Below are 18,235 nucleotides of genomic sequence, written 5' to 3'. Positions count from 1 at the left end.
GCTGGGAGAGGAGCATGGGGCAGATTCTCCCTCAGAGCCCCCAGCAGGAATCAACACTTGACACTTTAATTTTAGATTCTGACTTCCAGTACTGTGAGAAAATAAGTATCTGTTGTTTTAAGCCCCCCTCATTTGAGATAGTATATGAAGGCAGCCCTAAGATACTAACACAGCAGCTCCATAATTCTTATCTAGAGGGAGGCCACACTGGAGGCAAGCTAAAGCTGTGATTGGTGAAGAAGCACGAGTTACTCCCACTAGCCAGGAGAGGGGGGATACTTGGTATTTTGTGGCTTGGACAATGTTCATATTTTATCTGTGTTCAGATGTGATTATGAAAGTCAAGCTTCTCTCTTAGTCCATCACAATCATGGAGTGGCCTTGTCTGATGTTGATGGATGAAACTGTTCATGTTCAACAGAAGAACAACAAGGCCCAGCTGGGAGTGCCAAGCCAGTTTCTGCTTGTCAAGGGCTGCTTTTTTTCTTGCTGAGGAGCGTCTAAGAAAAATCACCCAAAAGACTCTACCATACTCAAAGTGCCTTCTGAGAGGCTGTGATAAGTGGTTAATCTATTTTTCCTGCTTACTAAGAATTTGCTATTGTCTATCTGATTTAAAAATGTATGTTTTCATCCCAAGAAATACATTAGGGTTTAGTTCAGAGCACACGGGCAACAAATTTATCTTGTGACAAATGAATTAAAATATGCTTAGTTCTAAGTGTGGAAGGTTTTTATCACTCTGGAAGTTGTCAAAGGAGCTGATGGCAGTGTATGTCTCAGTCACAAGCCAGGTTGTTGGTGCACGTCCAAGAGGCCTGTGACATGTGACAAGTCTCTGGGGGCAGCCAGCTGGAGTCAGAGACTACTCTCTGTCATGTAGGCTGTTTTGCAAAGATTTCTTTACTCTCTCCTAGAGGAACTATGGTAAAGGTACATTCATATTGGGTCACACAACTAGGTCCGGTGGTACTGTAAATTCTCCCTTTCTCACCTTATTGCATGCTTGTTGGACTCATGCATACACCCCGCCAGGGCCGTGGAAACCTCATTTGGGTTTTCAGATCTCTCACTCACTCTGCATTTTCCTCACAGTTTAATGAAGACTTGAAGAAATAATGTATAGCAGGTTTTTATGCGCTTGACTACTTTAATTTTCAAAACTGATATCAGTTCAGGTGATCCTGGGGGCTCTCCTTTGCTGTTGTAAACTTACATGCACTTCCTCAATGGTAGCTCACAGCCCAACATGGGATCCTGTAGCCTTCCTCCCCAATCCCAAAGATGCCTTGTTGTTACATCTTATTCTTAATTGCAGGATGCTATCAGCCACAAGTAAGGAAAAAAGCAACCAAGAATAACATAAACCAGGAGAAAAATGCATGCTTTCACATGAAAAGAAGTCCAGAGTTAGGGCAATTCTAAGACAGGCTAATTCAGCAACACAATAATACAATTAAAAACATGAGCTTTTTTTCTCTTTACTCTATTTCACATGTTGACTTTTCTTCTTGGGATGGCGCCCCTCATGGTGGCAAAGAGGTGGCTACAAGGTCTCACACCCTCACATAGTAACCATATGACAGAAGACAGGAGGAAGAATACCGTTTCCTTGGCACTTGATTAAGCGATACAAGAATGTTCCCCAAAGTTCTAGAGCTAACTTCCCATGTTGTATGTTGGAAGAATTGTGTCATATGTCCATTGGTGAACCAAATACTGATGAAAGGGGTGGAATTAGGATTATCAGCATTGTCAAGATTCATTTTCTTTAGCTAAGGAGAAGGCTGAACTCCCTATAAAGGAGATAGCCACCAGATACTTTTTTCAAATCAGGATCTATGTGGAATGGGAATATGGCTCAAGTGGTAGAGGACTTGACTAGCAAGTATGAGGCACTGAATTCAATCCCTAGTACCAAAAGGAAAAAAATCAGGATCTGTTAAGAAGTCAGCTAGGACTGATTCCCACTAGACAACAGACAGAACATACCATGCCCAGACATTTCCAAACTCAGGTCCAATAGTGCCAGTGGGCATGTCACAGAGCAGTGTAGTAGACTTCTTCGTAGGGGCTTCCAAGTTAACTCAGAAACACTCAAATTTCACCTGTAAATTGCTACCAAAAATAAAACAATACTTCTTTTAGTAGAGTATGTTTCCAAAGTAGAACACAACATAGAAGTCTGTGAACTGTCCCTCTTTGAGGATCTAGCATACAATACTGTGACACTTCAACTTTGTGCTATAAAATGCATCATAATTCATGTATTTGTTATAAGTATGATTACCGTCTGATTTTCCCAAGCTCGAGATAAATACAGTTTGGAGGAGGATGAAGGAAGGCACAATGTGTTTTTTCCACAGCCAAGAAGTGGAGAGATTCCTACACCATTAGATGTAGAAGCTGAGAGCTGAGCTCTAGCTGGGCCTCTCCGGATGGAAAGAGCTTTATTTGTTTCGATAATGATCTGGATCCTTCACCTCCATCCTAGACCTCCTTTCAAATCTCTGGCATCTCACTGTGAGATTCTTTGCAATCTTGAATATTTCCTCTTGTTTGAAGATTGGTTTTTCCAAAGAGTGCTGAGCACACTCAGGAGACTGAGGTATCTGCTCTGGTGTTATAATGTAGGCTTTTTCTCTTTTTTATGTAAAGCTATCTCCACAGCTGCAACCAGATACTCAGAAGGATAATGTATACCTAGGTCCTTGTACTTTGCTTCAGGTATGTATTTCCTCATAACAAACCATCACAAAATTCAGTAGCTTAAAACAACCAGTTTATTTTGCTTGCATTGTGTGGGTCAGGAATTCAGGAAGGGCTCAGATAAGTGCTTGGTCAGAGGTTCACACAGAATCAGCTGAGCAGCTAGGGCTGGGACCTCCGCCCTCAATGTGGCATCCTCACTCACCTGCCCGGCACTGTGGCCTCTCTCTTCACACAGTCCCTGCTATCGTTTGAATGTGGTGAGTCCTCCAAAGGACACACCTTCTTGCATTCATATGTGGCAGCTTGGTCCTTGGTGTGGTAATGTACATTCATATTGGGTCACACAACTAGGTCTTGTGGTACTGTAAATTCCCCCTTTCTCACCTGCATGCTTGCTGGGCTCATGCATACACCCTGCCAGGGCCAATGTGCGCCCATTGCAACATCTCCTCGCTATGGTTCCAGGCTTTCAGAGGAATTGATGCTGGTATTATGGAAGGTTACTTGTTCCAAAGACAGTGAATTGTTATAACAGATTGAGCCTAACCCCTGAATCTCTGGTTTCCTGTCTCACCATGTAATCTCTACCATATGTACTCCATTGCAAGGCCAACTGCCATGAAGCCCTCACCAGAGCCAAGCAGAAGCTAGCACCATGCTCTTGGACCTCTAAAACTGTGAGCTGAATCAACCAATTTTTTTTATAAAGTACTCTGCCTTGGACACTTTGTTATAACAGAAAATAGATAATACAAAACGTCATTCTCTAGGACCTCTCTGTATGGGGCATGGATTTCTTACAGAGGATCTCTTGACCTGAGGCAAGAACACATAAGTAGCTAGGAAGCAAGAAACAGAGGCAGTGTTGCCTGGAACCAGATGAGCAACAGTATGGTGTGAGATGACATAAGAGCAGCAGGCCTAACTTTTAGTAGGGCAAGAGCAGGTGTGGGAAAGGACACTTTCATATTGGGGTACAATACCCTTTCTTAAGATGGTGGCAATACATCTTAAAAGCAGAATTGGAAATGTTTTTGTGGTCTATGGCCATATCACCCTGAATGTGCCCAATCTCGTCTGAAAATGTTTTTGTGGATTCACAAGCGTTCAACCTTGTTGGCCACAACCCACTATAAGAAACATACTCTATCCCACTGTATGTACACATACATTGGTCACCCCTCAGCCATAGTCAACCTCAGTCTCCAGATATCACTGTAAAAATCTATCAATAAACAACTTCTAAGTTTTAAATGACATGCTCCTCTGAATAGCAAGGTGAAATGTCACACTGTCCTGCTCCATCTTGCCCAAGTTCTGAGTCATCTCTTTTCTATCATGTCCACCCAGAGGATACTGTCCACTGTAGAGCAGTTGAAAGAGAAAGAGACCACATTCACATAGCCTTTATTGCAGATATTGTCATAATCGCTCTTCTATTAAGTTGTTGTTAATCTCTTACTGTGCCTAATTTGTAATTTAAATTTTACCATAGTTATATATGTATAGGAAAAATAGTATATGAAGGATTTGGTGCTATCTGTGGTTTCAGGCATCAGCTGGAGCCTTGGAATATAGCACCTATTGATAAGGGGAACTATTGTATATATGTGGTGATTGATTTTATGTGTCAATTTGGCTAGCTGTAGTACCCGATAATCAATCAAACATCCGACTTGATATTACTGTAAAAATATTTTTAGATAAGGTTAACACTTAAATTATTTGACTGTGAGTAAAGCAGCTGACCCTCCATAATGTGGGTAGATCTTATTCAATCCAATGAAGGCCTTAAGAGTAAACAGTCTGAAGTTCCATATGTGATAGCAGAGCACCTTCTCCACCTTCTTAGTTTTCACTGAACTGCCTTCCTGAATATAAGATTGCTTCTCTTCACAATAATTGACACACTGATACTCATTGCTAATTTCTGTTCTTTTTGGATGCTTCTGTCCAGAGCGCACAAGCAGCTCTGGTTTTGTTTACTTGTATTGTCAGAAATTAGAAGCAAACTCTGGAAGGAGAGTCCTTTTGCAGGGAAAGGTTGTGTCCAAAAGTCAGGCAAGAGGCCAATGATTGAATGATGCCACTAAACCTCCCCTTCACTCCTCTGCAAAGCCCTAACAGTGGCTGAGAGTAAACTTTTGGAGCAAGTTCACCCAGTATATTATTCTCTGCTTGCAGATGCTGTCCACAGGCACTCCTGGAACCATAGTGAGGAGATGTTGCAATGTGCACACATTGGCCAATAAGACAGCAGGTCACAGGCAGTGCTGTGCAGACTATTCTGCCCAGAAACCTGATCCACAAGCCTTTTTTCACTCTTGAGGCTCATTGGCCCCTCAACAAAATGAGGGAAGTGAACAGCTTTCGTTTTAAAAAAAAAAAAGGTTTTTAGTTTGGGCTTTCTGGATTTAATTTTATTTGTCTTTTGTAAACAGCAGAAATGCTGGGGGAGACTTTGTTTCTCCACAGTCTCTAGAATTAGAGTTATTTCTATGCATGCCTTTCTTACCTTCCAAGCCAGACTCTAAATTCTAAAAGGCACCATATCCCAATACTCCCTCAGAACTTCACATTGCCTTACACATAGCAGAGACTTACTAGCTATCTGTGGGATGAATGAAGGTAGAAATGACCAATAATGTCAACTGAGCCCACAAAGGCAGGGCAATCACAGCCAAGGACAGGATAGTAAGAAAGACAGTAGTTCCCAGATTTTGAGGGAGATAACTTTATGAAATAGTCTTTCCCCAAGTAATTCTATTGTTAAATCAATTGAGGCAACCATGCAATATGTACCCCATAAAGTAGAATCGAGTGCATATCAATATCACAGGAGTGCTAAAATGACGGTAAGGAAACCTGGAATTTCTCAAATCTGCCTGAACATGGGACCCTTCTGTTGTTGAACACTAAAATGTTAACATTTTAGAACTCAGGTTTTGCAGAACAGTGTAGAAAAAAAATGCTGTTTTTAAAATGTGTGATCCAATCCAGCATGTAGGAGCTTGGGAATCCTCACTTTGGCAGCAATAACAAAGCCAAACAAATAGAAAATCAACAACTCTTGTATCCATCAGAGAAGTGTCATCATAAGGCATTCCAGATCAGAGGGAGACAGAAAATCACAGGTGACTGGAGCACAAACCTCTGTGGGAACAACTGCAGTACTACACTGTAATGAACGAGTTGCTGGAGGCTCAGAGTGGAACAAGCCTAATAGGTAAGAACTCCAGAGGGAACCAGTCTTTAGGAGGTCACCCTTGCTTCCAGGAGGTTACCTTTAGGAGCACTCCTGGATTCTCACAGTGCAGATAGTAGCCAACGCCCTTCATGCTTCAAAAGGAAAGTAGCCACTTTGAAGTATGCTAGAGCATTCCTTTCTTCTTAATAAGTCCTGTTATTTTCCAGATCTTAACCAACTGAGCTTTGGCTAGAGCTTAACTAGGGGAAGGGAACTCTCCAACTCCAGCCCTCTGTAACCTTCCCATAAATCACTTAATGGGTAAAAGATTGAGAAGAATTTGTGAAGGTCACAGCCCTGGTACACAGACTCATTAACAGACTAAAATCTAATCATGGGGCCAAAGAATGCTTCCCTTGCCTACACAACTTACCACCACATCATTAGGGCTCCTGCACAATGACAGGAAAATAAATCAGAAACGTGGGAAAAGATTGAAAGTAGGGAGTGCCATGATGAAGAAGGAAACAGGCCTGCTGACAGAATTGCCGTCTCCTCTACCTGGCAAGCTTTTCGTAGGTGTTCCACTCCCTGTGTTTGCTGCCCTCATCCTTTGTTCTACCCCAGACCTTTACATCCCCTAAGTTTCTCCTCCTGTGTGAAGTGTCCTAAGGGCTCTAGTACACAATGCTCCCAAGAGCTTAGTTGTTTGTTATGATGGTTTACTATCACCCCACGGTGTTTCCGTGCATGGCCTGCTCTGATTGACTACACTGAAGCAAGATGGTGAAAACCCAACACATTTAAGACATGAAACTTTGGCCCTTTGAGGAAGTGTGATTTCATCTCAAAAACACCTACCATTTGACAAAGGGGTCAAATTTCTAATGGTTTGGGCTGATCTGAAGGGAGCTGCCTACACCAGAAGACACTTGCCCTAGGACATCTCCTTTCTTTAGAGAAACAGCACAGTACAATGAGTAGAGGTAAGGAGTTGGTGCTTTGAGGTAATAGGCCTGCCCCACCACCCGCCCCTGCACCTCCCTTCCTAACCAAAGTAAGTACTCTGAAGCCCAGTTTCCTCATCTCAGCAACACAGCAATAACATCCACATTGCAGGATTTTTATGGAAATTATAGATAATATGTCCAAAAATCAAGGCCAATACCTAACATGAATAACACCATTCCCAATGTTAAGATCAAAATCTTTCTATTCAACAAGACTTCCACCTGTAAAGTGGGGTTATTTGTCATGTGTATGTGTGTGTGTGTGTGTTTGTGTGTATGGTACTGGGGCTTGAAGTCAGGGCCTACACCTTAAGCCACTCCACCACTCCTTTTTTGTGATGGGTTTTTTTCAAGATAAAGTCTCACAAACTATTTGCCTGGGTAGGCTTTGAACCATGATCCTCCGGATCTCTGCCTCCTGAGTAGCTAAGATTACAGGTGTAAGCCACCAGCGCCTAGCCTGTTTTTCTTCTTATTATGTCTTAAATTTAGCCTCCATTTTTCAATGTGCTATCAAAGACCATTATCCTGATAAATTAATTTCCCTAACATAAAAGCACCCAGAAAAATTTTTGATCATACACCAGCAGCAGGGATCATCCAGTCACAAAGCCAGTTTCATCTGAGCAAGAGGACTCATACAAGTAGACAGATCTTAGATGCTGTAGAAGTGATTTGCCCTTTCTATCCAGATTCTGAGTTACATGAGTGTCCTATGATTATTCCAGCAGGTCAGAATAAAAAATGAATGCAATGTGCCAAAAGCTTTGGTAAATGCTTGGTTTGATTCTGCATTCGTCTGGCCTAGAAGGATATTTCTTCTCCAGCTGGAAAGCTGACCTTTATCTTTCTTGGCTCTGGATTCTTCTTCCATTTAGGGTAGAAGTATATAAACTTTATCTGCTGTGGTAGGCAAACTGTTCATTGTAGGTGAAAGTACTACCTACAGCTTCTCTTAGTTGTGGGCAACAGGAAAGGCTCTTGGGGAAACTCTTGAAGTTCCCCTTCAGGAAACTCTAGAAGATTTGTGAATTCTATAGGTCTCACTGAGTCCAATGGGTCTGAACTCAGGACTTCCCAAAGCAAACTCTGATGGAATTGTAAACATTTGCTTCTTACTTGCATCCAACCCCACATCTTCTGGGGTCTAAGTCAGGTGGAGTCGACCTCCAGCTATATTGGCCTTCCACATCATACATACCCTAAGCTTGGATCATACCCAACTGTCCAAATATCTTCCTGCCTTTTCCTGGGGGTGGGGGACTGGCAAGGCAACAAACCCTGGGTGAAGTGTCAAAGTCCTTTTATGTAAGAAACCTGTTTAGCTCGTTTGTGCTAGCATGGCAGTTTCATAATGCTGTGTCATTCCCCTGACAGAAGTGACTTGTGATTTGGCAATTTCTGAGAGTAAAAGGAGAATACACAGTGTACATGGCCTCATTCAAATTTGTGAAAATCATTTTCTTCGTATCTGATCAATATGCCCTGGAATGGAGCTACAGAAAAGGTTAGTTCGAGAAGAATTAACCTAGAAGGTAACACACATGCACAGGAAATCAATGCGAGTCAACTCCCTGTATAGCTATCCTTATCTCAACTAGCAAAAGCCCTTGTTCCTTCCTATTATTGCTTATACTCTCTCTTCAATAAAATTAGAGATAAGGGCAAAATAGTTTCTCCCTGATAGTGAGGGGGTGGGGGGGAGAGGGAGGGGGCGGGGGGGTTAAGGGAGGGAGGTGGAGAGAAGGGGGGAGAAATGACCCAAACATTGTATGCATATATGAATAAAAGAAAAAAAAAGTGGATTATCACAGAAAGAATATACTCAACCAATAATGCAATAGAAATCCACTCAAAGCTTTCGGGAAAAATTCAAATGGAGAAATGCTCTTTTTTGTTCTGTTTTGTTTTGTTTAAGTTAATGACCTACAAAACACTTCCCTGAGTAACACCAGCAAACACTTACAAAGATATCAGGTGAGAAAAAAAGAAATGATTGAACGAATTTGGATGAAGTAGGAACCCACCTGAGTGGTCAGCATTTGTGTTTGGTACCAGAGACTCAGATTCTGAGCTAAATACTTTGAGTGATCTTGGAAAATATCTAAAATTATTTTTGCCAATTTTTCTTTGTCTTAGAAAAAACTAGGTAACATTTCATGGATGGGCACCAAGAAATCTAAAATTTATTAAATTCAAAAACCTTTAAAAAAAATATGCCCTGGAATGTCATGTTGAACTAAGGGCTGCACAGTCTTGCAGTTATGAGTAGCTGTAACTGCCACTGGTTTCTATTTCCCCATTATGGAGAATATGACCAAAAGGCCCTAACTGCTGAAGACCACTCTGTTTTCTTAAATCAGACTTTTCACAAGGGTGGAGAGGACCTCAAACTCATTGACCTCATTAGGGTGATAATGGCTAAAAGTAGTAGCATTAAATACCTAATAATGTCAATCATTAGTCTAAGTTGTACATTCATTCAGCCTGACAACCATCCTTTGAGAACGATACTGTTACTACCCCCACTTTACAGATGAGGAAACTGAAACATGGAGTGGTTAAGTCCCATGTTCGAAGTCAAGCTCAGTCTCTCCACTATTCCCTCAGTCCGTATCCAGAATTTCTTCTACTATACTGCCTGTCCTAGAGTTAGCAGCCTCAGGATTCAGCCCAATCCTCCCCACTGACTAGAAGAAAACGAAAGAGAGGTGATCGTGCCCTGCCTTCTGTGTGATCGTTTTATGAGGATCAATAGCAGGGCCAATCACCTAGTCACCCTAGCCAGAAACCCCAGTGTAGGCCTAGATTCCAATCTCTCTCTCCCTCTCTCTCATTTCCTTTCTCTCCCTTCTTCATCTTCCCCTCTCTTCTCCTCACAGCTAATAAATCATCAAGCTCCACCTTTCTGGCTTCAAAAGATACTTCCAATCAGTCCCCATCTCTTTTTACATCATTAGAATCCATCGTCAAAACTGCTTTCTAAGATGCACATGGATCTTAGCTATAGAGGACACTTGTCAGTTCAGGGCTAAATCTGAATTCCCTTTTACGGTGAGGAAACTCCCATTGTGTGAGCCCTAGTGCAGGCCCACTCACTTGTTCTTCGGGCTCCCTGGAAGCTAAGACTTGAGTGCCAGACCTGGGTTTTGCCAGTCAGAGGCTCCTGCTTCAGATTTTGAGTTTGCAGTACTGTGAAGAAGCAGGGGGTGTTTAGAATGTGTACTGTGGTGACAGGAGTAGTCAGGATCCAGGAGTGGTGACTTCTACCTGTTTTAGCATTAGAGATTGTGCTTGTCTAAGCTGTCTAGCCTCTGTTCCTATGCATTTGCTAAATCTTGGTTTCTAGTCTTCTCATGAACTCTAGGAGCTTCAAAATGGCCAAGACTGGTTACCTGTCTTATTTGTCAGAGATGCCCATCAACCTATAGTCCACAGGGTAGAAGCTGCTAGGTGAAGTTCTATATATGGCATCAGGCATAAACTATCCATTGAAGGCATGGATTTGGGAAAACTCAATTTCCGACACCATAAAATGGTTTAAGTGACATGAGGATGATGGAATTATTTCTTGAAGGACTAAACAGCTTAAAAAATGAAATGACAATTTTAAGTGAGTAAACTATGGACTCATGACTGAACTAACAATAGGGACTCTCTATGACTATACAAAAAAAAGGAAGTTCTTATCTCTTTGAACTTCAGTACACAGAGAGCTGAAAGCTAAATGTAAAACATGATCCTATGGATTGCCAAATTACCTTGCCAGTTGAATTCATAGTCTTGCCCTGTTCTTTGTATGAAATTTAGGGCATTAAATCTCATTTCTGTATTGCACCATTTAGCAGAGAGCCTGGCCCTTATCCAATAAACCTTTGAGAAATGAATGAATCAAATTAAAAGAACTTACATTAGCATTCTTCTTTCTTCTAAAAATTAGCAAAGCAGCAATTAAGCAATGCCTACTATAATCACACACTGTGTATTTTGCATTTGGTAGCATTAACAGTTAGTGACTCTTCAAGACAGAAAAATAATAGAGGATATTCCTTTTACTGTATTGTGAAAGCAGAGATTCACTCTGCTACAATCGTCGTCTCCTCTTTGGAAATTTTAAACATGTATAATGTATATACACCAGAATGATGTGGCAAGGCCATGACTTTTAAGAAATTAACAATGGGAAGCCAGGCACAGTGGCTCACACCTGTAATCCCAGCTATTCAGGAGATAGAGATCAGGAGACTCACAGTTCAAAGTCAACCCCAGCAAAAAGTTAGCAAGACCATAACTGAACCAATAGCTGGGCAAGGTGGTGAGCACCTGTCACCCCAGATCTGCAGAAAGCATAAATAGGAGAGTCATGGTCCAGGCTGGCCTGGGCAAAAGGCAAGATGTATCCCAAAATAACTAAAGCAAAAAGGGCTGCTGGAATGACTCAAGTGGTAGAACACCTGCCTAGCTAATGCAAGGCTCTGAGTTCAAACCCCACTACCACCAAATAAATAAGAAAGAAAGAAATTAACAACGGGGGCTGAAACATATCAAAAGGCAATAGGTCTTGCAGTGACACACAGAGGGATTGCCCAATAATCCCTAGAGAGAACAGTGGTCTGGTTTTGAGTGCTCTTAAGGTTGTAAGCAGGTAGCAGAGACAAGGTCAAATAAAGGGCAAACCCTCTTTTATTTGTGGAAAACTAACCCAACTTTCTGCATTACTCTTTCAGTTCCTGGCCCCTGATGGGTAATATAGACTTTATGTGGTACCTTCTCAGAATTCAGTGATTAGACAGGTAAGACATGAGTATCTGTTCTTACCCTGTGAATGCTGGAAAAAAGTCTGTCTTCTTGCTCTTCCCAGATTGCTGTAGTGTACTCCAAACTGTTAAAATCCCTGTTCTAATCTGGTCCTTTTACCTGAAAGTCTCAGCATCTCACTTAAAACTCACAGGTGCTAGGTCTGGATTTGAGTTCAAAATTCAACATTTCCTTGCTGTGTGACCATGGACAATGACTTTTCCTCTAGTTCCTCGTTTATTAAATAGGCATAATTATGCTTCCTGCAGGAGATGTAGTAAGAGTTAAACAATACCATGTACAAAACGTATACAACACAAAACCTGGCCATTGTCAGATCTCTCTATTACTATTTTCACAACTAGTTGGTCGGGTGACCAGTTTTGACCCAGTGGTTTGACTAACTTCTGCCTTTGTTCTTTTACCACCTGAGTTCCTGTATGTGCAAAACTGCCTGGTAATTCCATAGCCTTTCAACAACATATGCCATTGGGCTTCTGGATAGCATAAATCTCCTCCACTTCAGCACTTGGCTCAGGTTCTGACTGCAACTGATGTTCCTGAAAGATAGGAAAGCATCCAGGTCCACTCTTTATCACAGGTTGATTCTCACCTGAATTGACTGAGCTCTGTGTCTGTTTAGTGCTTATTCCACAGGTTTTTCCCAGCTAGCTTTTCAACACTCAGTGAATCATGTAAACAATTATGTTTCCTTCTTTATTGCAGCTGCTAGAAAGAACAGGCCAGCTCTGGAAAGTGGCCACAAGTTGGACTGTCTACCTTCAACTCTAAGAGCACATCCTTACCTTGTTTTTAAATATACCAACAATTCTACTTCTCAGACTTATCCTGCAGAAATGTACACAAAATTATAAAAATATTTATGTAGCTCTGGGCATGGCTCGGGGAGTAGAGCACCTACCTAATAAGTGTGAAGCCCTGAATTCAAACCCTACTACTGCCACATAAAAATATGTACATAGAAGAATGTTTCATTGGAACATAGTTAATGATAGAGGAAAAAGAAATTATTATTATCCAAATGCCCATCAATATAGATAGTTTAAATAAATTATTGACTATACAATAGATTACTCACAAGCCATTAAAATAATTCATCCAATATTCACATTCTGCCATGAAAAGCCTGCAATACATTCCAAGTCAGTAACAGCTTATTTTCTCAAAGAAAACAGACTTAAAACAGGATAAAGGAGCCTCCCACCTATTACTTACAAATGTATATCACTTTCACAATAATTTCAGAAGAGAATCCTAAGGCACCACAACCTTTCACCTCTGAGTTCACGTGGTTTCATTATGTTTAAACATTTACAATAAATATGTATGGCTTTTGGAATAATTTTCAAGAATGAGTTTAATATCTCTTAATTATATTTCAACAAAATTTCCTGCCCCATTCCCAGCACAACCTCTAGATCAGAGATCAGTTTTGAAAATCATTCTTGCATCAGAAGGATTTATATTGTGAGATACATGTGGAACAATGGAAAGACAAAGTGTTGGATAAAGAGCTGAAGGTCAATAAATTCCCATCCTGTTAACTTATAGGACAGTTCTCATTCATTCATTCTAAAAAATTTATTGAGTCCCTGCTGTAGGCAGTGGTTTTGAACTAGAAATATAGTATTCCTCCCACCCTTTTATCTGTGGTTTTGCTTTCCATGGTTTCAGCTACCCACAGTCAACTGTGGTCCAAAAATATTATAGAGGAAATTTCAGAAATAAACAAGTCACAAATGTTGAATTCCATATGGAGTAGCATGATGAAATCTCATGCCATTCTGTTCCATTCACCTGGAATTGAGCCATCCCTGTTCAGTATATCCACTCTATGTACACTACCCACCAGTGAATCTCTTCATAGACATCTGAATTATCAGACTGGCTCTCAACAATGCCAATACCATAGTGCTTGCATTCAAGTAATGCTTATGTAGTAACCTAATGCTATGTCACAATGCCCATGTCGTCTTTCTCACTTCATCTCATCACACAAGCATTATATCATCTGAATCACGAGAAGTTATTTTGAGTCATACAACTTTTATTATAATCATGTTCTCTCTCTGTCTCTCTCTCTATATACGCACGTGCATATATGTATATAAGATCATATATGTGCTTCTGTATACACTTATCTTTTAGGTCTATTGTCCACATATTAGGGAAAACATGCAACCTTTGTCCTTCTGAACCTGGCTTGCTTCACTTAACATGATGATTTCCAGTTCCATCAATTGACCTGCAAATGACATAATTTCATTCTTCTTTATGTCTGGATAATACTCCATTGTGTTTATATACCACTTTTTCTTAATCTGCATCAATTGGGGGGCATCTGGACTGTTTCCATAGGTTAGCTGTTGTGAATAATGCTGCAATAAACATGGGTGTGCAAATGGCTCTATTGTATCCTGGAGTATATTCCTTTCAGTATATGCCCGGGAGTGGTAATTGCTGGATCATATGATAGTTCTATTTTTAGTTTTTTTGAGAAGCCTCCATACTGCTTTCCATACCGGTTGTATAAATTGCATCCTACCAACAGTGGATAAGGGTTCCTTTTTCCCTGCATCCTTGCCAGCATGCATTGCTGTTTGTGTTGTTGATGATAGCCACTCTAACTGGAATGAGGTGGAGTCTCGCACGTCACTCTCATCTCACTCTCATGCCACTATGATTTGCATTTCCAAGGATGCTGAGCGTTTCTTGATATATTCACTGGCTATTTGTACTTCTTTTGAATTGTTCAGTTCATTTGACCATTCATTTACTGATTTGTTGATTCTTTGTGGAGTTAGTTTTTTTAGCCCCCTATGTATTCTGATTATTAGTCCCTTGTCTAATGTATACCGCCAAAGATTTTCTCTTATTCTCTAGGCTGTGTCTTCAGTTCAATGACTGTTTCCTTTGCTGTGCAGAAGCTTTCTTAATGTGATGTAGTCCCATTTGTCTAGTTAAACTTGAAAGTGGTCTACTTGACCATTCTTACACAGTATTTCTTCCAAATCTTCAATCCTGAGTGGATTTGTGCTTTAGCATGGGATTTTTTAAAGAGATTGTTTATTTTCAAGGGTTTTATAAGATTTATCATTCTAGAAATGTTAAAGCAGATGAATTTATATCTAAAATGTCTTATTAAAAAGTAGAAACTAATGCCATAACATTTTATGCTACTGATAAATTTCAGACCAAATTCCTAAGAATGACAACTTATTATTAATTTTAAAATATATATATATGATTATTATCATTTGGTACTTATAAGATGTAAAAATACAATCACAACTAGTTTATGAAGAATATTTATTCATATAGAATGAATATACTCCTAAATTTAGTTAATTGTAGCTGTCAGATTAGAAGTACTCCTAACTATATCCATTCATAAACACTCATTTTATCACCTTAAATAGCATCAGTATATTTTTTAAATAAATCAAAAAAGTGAGAAAGTAGGAACTTACATTTCATATAGCAGTGCTGTTGTAGTAAGGCACCACTTAGTATATAAAAAAGTGAAACAAAGTATTTACAAATCGTGTTTTGCCACTGGTATCAACCATTTTGTAGGATGGTTATTAAAAAGTTAATAATAATATTAACTAATCACATTATACTTGTTCTCATCATTCTGTGCTTTCAGTTTTTCCATATAATAAAAAAGTGTAGCATATGATCTGTTAAATAAACATGTTCTCCCAATATTGCAAGAAAATAATATAGAAATAAACAAAAATAAGAAACCAAAACTTCACTCACATATTTTCAACAGTCTTTCCCAGTAAAAGAGTACAGAGGAGGGGTAGAAGGCAGGGGTGGGGGTGGGGCACCTACTCATATAGAATATATTGAGGCTCATAGGTTAAAAGCTCCTCGGCCATGTCAATAACTTTTTAATGCCAGAGGTGATGAAAATATTTTGTGATGTAACCAGTGGAGGAACATGGAAGTCACCCCAATTATAAAATATTCTAAAATAAGATCACTAATCATTGAAATGAATTTAAATATTTCTACCAAGTATTTATCTTTATGTATTCCTTCATTCAATAAATACTTAGCATGTTCTGTGTTCAAGACTAGGTTCAGATTGGTGGGGGAAATAAAGACAAAGTCCCTGATCATGAAGAATGTATCCTCAAGTAAAAGCAGTAAGTTGATTTATACAAACACTACCTTCTCTTCTCAAATGGCTGTGGCTCGTTTTTAAGTATTTTCTCTTATTTTGTTTTTTTAAATGATTTAAAAATTTTACTGGAGCCCTTGCCACATTAGGAAATTGTTTGACATTATAGGAATTGGACCATGAGCCAAACCCTAGCAGAGGCCTGTACTTGTACAGCTCTTAAACCTAAGAATGGTTTTTACATTTTCAGAGTTGTAAGCAAATAAAAACAATATGTGACAGAACATATGTGATCTGCAAAACCTAAAATATTTACTATCTGACTCTTTACAGAAAAAAGTTGTTATCCTCTCATATGGATGATTCCCTACGGAATAAGAAAACTTGGTTACTCACTGCATGAAAACCCCTTGGTAAGGATCTTTCATCATAGAGATGGACTTTTTTGTATCCTGTGTTCCAACAGTGTAGTAAATGACTCAGAAAATTAGAATTCTTCATCACTTACCTTTTCAGGGTTATTCTCAGGCCTAGACTCTTCTTCTTGCATCTCAGATCTTATCTTCATAAACTATCACATTGGATTGTCAGACATGTTTACAATACACTAACACTAAGTAAGTATAAAACATGAGGGCACAATAATATAAGATCACCAAAGACTCATTATCACTGTACACTTTTAGCCTTTAAAGTCTACATTTTGCAACATTCATAATAATAGCAAACATGGAGGAGAAAGTAGGAAATGAATCAGTCTTTAGGAAAAAAGTTAAATTTCCTTCTGATTTTTTATTACACTAGTAGAGCTTGTATAACATAAAGCCTGCAGTATATGGGGGAATTTGGAGAGCATAATTAGAGAGGGAACTCCTCTTGTGACCAGTCTAACATCCTTCTCTTCCAGCAATACAGCACTCATCAGTCATCAGTGATCTCCTCTCCCCTGCATAAAAAAACAAGACTGGAGTCGCCAAATGAGTTCAATTATTGTACCCTGTCATGTGCGGGGCAAAACACCTCCAATAACAAGGGTCCATTGAGTCAATGGCTGTTCTCACAGTATGCAAAGTTTGAAAATAGACGTTTATTTTTTTAAATCTAGTGACCCCGAGGTCCCATAGAACCTGAATTGAAAAATCTTATACCAAGGGCTTTCTCTTACAAAATATCTTATCTTCCACTCTCATAATCTAAAAGTCCATTAAGTCTTCCCTCTCCCAAAAACCAAATAGCTATCTTTCTCCCAAGATAAATATAATAAACACTATTAGAATTAAAATAGAAACTTGTCCTTACTGTCAGCTGTCAGTATTTTAGAAGATATCAGATGACCCAGCATGATGACTCTATACAATTCCATAAAGAAGATACCACTGAAGTACTCAGAGTACTTCAGGAAAGGATCATGAATGAAGGAACAACAGATCTCAGACAAGGGAAGCACATCCATGGTCACATCTGATGGGAGAGCATTAGAGGGAGGTAGAGCATTAGAGAGTAGGTTAGTACAATAGTGAGTGATCCAATTTGGTTGAAGCATAGGTGACAAATATGGGGGAAGAGAAAAGGAATATTACTTTGATAAGGTCCAAATGAAAGCTGGAAGCATAAAATGCTAGGACAAGATGTTTGGGTTTTGTTTGGTTACATAATGAAAACCATAGAAGTTTTTGAGCAGTTAGATAACCAAACCTCATGTACAGTATAACAGATGATTAATGCAAAGACCTTCCCTTAGTATAATTCTCTGTAAGCCACCTAAAAAGAATATGAGTTGTTTCTAGTAGGATTTGTTTTGAACCATGTACAGTCAGCCCTGCATATCTGTGGGTTCCATATCCATGTATTTAGCCAACTACAAATTAAAAATATTTGGGAGCCGGGCACTGGTGGCTCACACCTGTAATTCTAGCTACTCAAGAGGCAGAGATCAAGCAGAGATTGCAAGACCCTATCTCAAAAAATACCTAACCAAAAAGGGCTGACAGAGTGGCTCAAGTGGTAGAGCACCTGCCTAGCGAGTGTGAAGCTGAGTTCAAACCCCAGTACTGCCAAAAAAAAACAGGGAAAAATTATGTCTGTACTGAACATGTTTCCTTGTCATTATTCCCTAAACAATATAGTATGGCAACTATTTGCTAGCATTTACATTGCATTGTGCATAGTAAGGAATCTAGAGAGGATTTAAAGTATACAGAAAGATGTAGATACTATGCCATTTCAAATAAGCAACTTGAGCATCCACAGCTTTTGGTATCCATTGAGGATCCTGGAACTAATCCCCCATAGATACCAAGGGATGACCTTGTACTCTTCCTTCCATTTCCTCCAGTGACCAATAACACATACTAGAAAGACAGCTGGTAGAGTAAT

At 39.6% G+C, this 18,235-nt stretch overlaps 1 pseudogene; it reads left to right on the top strand.

The window, feature by feature from the left end:
• Nucleotides 1–5,561: 5,561 nt before the first annotated feature.
• The window catches only part of LOC109701060 (histone-lysine N-methyltransferase 2B pseudogene), a 32,264-nt pseudogene continuing 19,590 nt past the window's right edge, over nucleotides 5,562–18,235 (top strand).

This window comes from Castor canadensis, chromosome 2 (genome assembly GCF_047511655.1).
Source record: "Castor canadensis chromosome 2, mCasCan1.hap1v2, whole genome shotgun sequence".
NCBI classification, from domain to species: Eukaryota; Metazoa; Chordata; class Mammalia; order Rodentia; family Castoridae; genus Castor; species Castor canadensis.
The sequence above is the reverse complement of the archived record's forward strand: the minus strand, read 5'-3'. Positions and strand labels throughout refer to the sequence as shown.